The following is a 4,521-nucleotide window of genomic DNA, read 5'->3' on the forward strand; positions in this document are numbered from 1 at the left end:
AGGATTGCCAAGACTTGCTCCTAACATGCTGTCAGCTCTGTGTGAGGAGGTGGGGGTCCACCGCCAGTCCTCTGGATAGCGAGCTGGTGCCTTGCTGCTATGGAACATACCTTCCCCCATAGGTCGTTCCACCTCTTCCTGATGTCGTCCGTTGTTCGTGAATGCTGTCCTACGGTGTTCACCCGGTCCACGATTCTCCACCATAGCTCCATCTTCCTGGCAGTGGAGATCTGCTGGATCTGTGCTCCAAACAGCTGTGTCTCTACCCTGACTATTTCCTCAAACATGACCCGCAACTCCTCATCAGTGAAACGGGGCTGCCTTTTTGGGGACATGGGTGTTGTGTGGTGTGTTTTGTGCAGAGGGTGTTGAGTAATGTGGTGGAGTGTGGGGTGCATGACGGATGAATGGGTGGTTGTGGTGTGTGTGTGTGTGTAGTTGTCTCTGTGATTTGCGTGGCTAGCTATTGCAGTCTTTTCGTGTTAGCAAAGGGTTGTGGGTAATGTGGGTGTGTGTTTTAGAGTGCTGTTGGTGGATGGGTGCATTGTGTGTAATAGTGTCAGGTGTGTGTTTTTGGTATTGGCTAATGTTGTGTTGTTTTGTATTTGGGAGGCCATTATGACAGCGCTGGTGTGTACCGCCAATGGTTTACCACCGTTGAATGTCCGCTGCGGTGATTTGTGGGTCATAATGTGGGTGGCGTTGTTTTGTTGGCCTAATGGTATGGGTGTTCGTACCGACAGTTTAACACTTACCTTTAGTCTGGAGCATTTGTGGTTATGGCAGTATTCTGTCAGTTTGGTGTGTGTGTGTCATAATATGGCAGACGGATGTTCGCTTCTGTGACAGTATGTTGGCGGCCGTCACCGCAGCGGTAAGCAGGATTTACCGCAAATGTCATAAGGAGGGCCTTAGTGCCTTAACTCCGCCAATGCTGTCACTACTTTCAGGCACTCTTTTCCTGAGCACCTACCCCCTGACCTTTTCAGGACATATAGAGCAGAAAGAAACTGGAGAGGAAGAGACAAGGCAGAGGAGAGAAAGAGCGAAAGGGTAGAAGAAGATAGTGGCAAAGAAGAGACAGGTCATAGAGGGATGCAAGTGACCAGTGACTGAAATTAATTCAAGCATTCCATCCGTCACTTTTTTTATTACTTTATTACATTAGAACTCACAACATCTTTGCTTTTGCTCTGCCACTGGTGATGAAGGGCATGTGAGAGAGAAAGGAGGAGAACTCTGCTTGGGGAACAGTAAGAAAACAAAGGGAAGACAGAAAGTGGTGGAGAGTGGTGAGACTTTGACAGGCTGATGAGAAAGGCAGGTTTGACTGGATCCGAAGACTTAAAGTTTTGCTGTGAATGCTTTTGCTACAAGCCTGTCAGAAGTATAGGCCTTTAATCGCATTTCCTTATTTAAGTATGGGCCACCCTGCACTTGACTCCCCCTGTACACAGCTCCCCGACCACACAACCCCCATCCTGTCACAACATGAATATTGTCTGCTGTCTAGGCTCAGGTTTTGTCTCTTAGAGATAATCCATACTCCTGGATGGGCTCTGGCCCAGTTCTTCATATCAGTGTTCTAGTTTCTCAACCTCTAGTCTCAGAAATCTTCATTTCACCAGTGATGGAGCAAAACCAAAGGTGTCCTGGGTTCTAATCAATAAGGCATATAAAAAAGTGACTGAAGTAATGCTTTAATCAATCTCCGTCACTGGTAATTGTTTAGGGCCACATCCCAGTCCATCACTATTTTGCACACCGTACCACCCCAGTTTGGGCCCAGCCATGTGCACATCATTCTTGACCCTGTTCCAATGGGAACAGTCCAGCCCAAACTTCCATGCAAGGTCCTCCTGAACACAAGCAACCGAGGTTGGAATGCTACCCTAGTGATTGCCAGTATTCCTCCCATTGCCTTTGTGTGGTTGGTAGGTTCAATGCAAGGAAGGTAAATAGCAACCCCATCAGCTGGCTTTATTGTATAACTATGCTAAATTTGGAGCGAAGTGGGCGCACTACACCCCTGTTCCCAGTTGCCACTGCACCTGCTGCACTATTGATGCACCAACCCCCCTTCCCCTGCCCCCCCCTTTCTTCACTCGAAATGCAGGTTACAATGACAGAGAATTTTAAAACACGACTGAATGTTCCTGTTATTTAGCTTGCAGTCATGCTCTGTGTTAGCTTATTGACTGGCTCTGGCTGCTTTCTGAGATGCTCACTGCACTATTGTTTTCAATCTTGTGTTTTTATTGTAACTGGCATGTTTTATTCCTGCTTTCTCGTGTGTGTGCTGCTTTCGCAGTGGGAAAAGTGTGCTCCCGCGCAACACATCACCACAGTGGACCCTACTCAACTGCTGGCGAAACTCGCAGAATAAACTGCAATGTTGCTTCAGCGCTAAACTTTGTTTACTAAACAAAGATAATCTGGATTGCTAAAGATTAAAGTGGATTATAATTATAGGGTAAATAAACACGCTGTGAGCTGTCTTGAAAAGGACTGCAGAGCCCGATCCATTTTCAGGCAAATCCGTGTGTTTCTTTTGGATTTGCAGAAATTAAGGTTCCCACTAACCTGTAATCCCAGTATAGTTAGTGGGCGACAATGGGAAATGTTAACACCCCACAAAAGGTACTATTCTGGAGTTCTTTTATGCTGCGACCATTTTCACTGGATTACTGTTCGGGTTGGACACAAACGTGGATTTGAGATAGACATGGTATTATCCCAAACCCGTTATGTACCTTATTTTGTTGATGTTTACATTTTGCCGATTATCATTTCCCTTATTCAAATTATATTATTTAATATATGTAAATTATGTCCAGTAGCCAGTGCTTAATTTGTAAATAAAAAGGTGCCCGGCCCAAAAAATCTTCCTCTTACAAACACGGCTGCTGTATTTAAATGTGCGAACACGGAATACTGAGGCGGCATAATCCTGAAGCCATCTCGGGCCTCTTCAATCCATTTACAGCCACTCCCTGCCTTATAAACTCACTCTGGCAGCTTTCTACTTTCTCCCTTTGTGACACTTTTTCCTTTTTCCATTCCCCCGTCTTTCCTTTATGTGTCTTTTGCTCACAGTAAATGCTTGAGGCTGAAGAATAAGCCCCGGCCCTCAAAAATAAGTGCCGGTGCTCAGCACTGGAAACAACAAGCACAAATTAAGCACTGCCAGTAGCCAATAACTGGATCTCACACCTATTTAAGAAACCTCTGAATATTAGTTTTTGAGCTCCCAAGTGCTCTGGCTTGTTGTAATCTATCTGTGGACTTTCAACCAAGCCCACCGCACGCCCATCCCTATCACTCGTTCATGGGCTTGCCTATCAAAAAGCCTTAGTTATCATTGGAAAATGCTTTACATTTGTCCCTCCTTGGGGCAGTTTGTTACCGCCTTAGACACGGACCATGTTACATAGATAACTGTACGTTTGCCAATACAGTTGATTGCAAGCGGACATCTTTTTTCCTTTTGTGTCTCTCTTCATCGTGTTCATGCTCATGGCGGCTGTGGAACTTTGAATTGGCTTGCTTATGTCAACTGTTTTACTTTTCATTTTCAATTAATGTGGAAAGAAAAGTTCAGTTAGGAATTTACAACGCTAATAGCTCTAACTCGTTCCTCTTTGCCAATACTTGTTTTCTTACAGCAGCTGTTGCAGCCTTATAGGCTTCAAGTACAAAACACACTGGCTATTCATTGTCTCGGAAAGAATAGCAACGAGCCAGCGAGCATGCTTTGACATAGGCATATAAAAATCCTCTTCTTGGGTGCCACCGGTCCTCACAAAAGCCTGTGTGAGGCACCATTCAAAATGGGCAGAGTTAAAGGAGCTGACATTACGACTTGAGCAGGGAAACTATTGTGGTGCAGCCTTTCCTGTCACGTGACCTATGACTAAATTTACATACCCATAACTCTGTATCACTTCTGAGTCCTCCTGTTGTTTCTTTTTGTGGCAGTAAGTGTTTTATCAATGTATCGGGTAACAACAATTATTATAAATTGGTTGTATTTTAAAGGGTTTTCTAAGATGAATTTAGTGAACTAAATCAACCTGACAGTCTTTGGAACGGTGTTTCCTGGTGCCACAGACGGCGGGAATGAAACATATACTCTGGTTTCTCTTCAAACCGAATAAATCTTTTGCCTTTTACTAAAGATTTCTGTGGAGAGGAACATTTACGAGTTTCACTCAATTTGTAAAAGCCCTGCCAAGTGCAGGGTAGCCCTTATTTACTAAAGGAAAGTATAACTATATAGTAGACAGATTGATTACTGGCTGGTTCCTCAAGTGTGTCAAAAAACACGCTTACTGTGATGCGGTTAACCTATAACCCTGTTACATGCCTTATAAAAAGGACGCATGCTGCACAAAAATCTCCATATCATCCGAAAGGATCCACTACCATGTGGTTAGCAGCGATATATAACAACAGGTAAGGAAGGATCAATTGGTAAAGAAAAATGTAACTGTATCCAATCTGGGTTTTATTTCTGGACCG

At 44.3% G+C, this 4,521-nt stretch overlaps 1 non-coding gene across 1 annotated transcript; it reads left to right on the plus strand.

The window, feature by feature from the left end:
* The first annotated feature begins 4,128 nt into the window (after positions 1-4,128).
* Positions 4,129-4,244, plus strand: LOC138294281 (U5 spliceosomal RNA). The gene has a single exon (XR_011203320.1). It is a non-coding gene; the product is annotated as a U5 spliceosomal RNA (small nuclear RNA).
* Positions 4,245-4,521: the final 277 nt, after the last annotated feature.

The sequence above is a fragment of the Pleurodeles waltl genome, chromosome 4_2 (genome assembly GCF_031143425.1).
Source record: "Pleurodeles waltl isolate 20211129_DDA chromosome 4_2, aPleWal1.hap1.20221129, whole genome shotgun sequence".
In the NCBI taxonomy this organism is placed as follows: Eukaryota; Metazoa; Chordata; class Amphibia; order Caudata; family Salamandridae; genus Pleurodeles; species Pleurodeles waltl.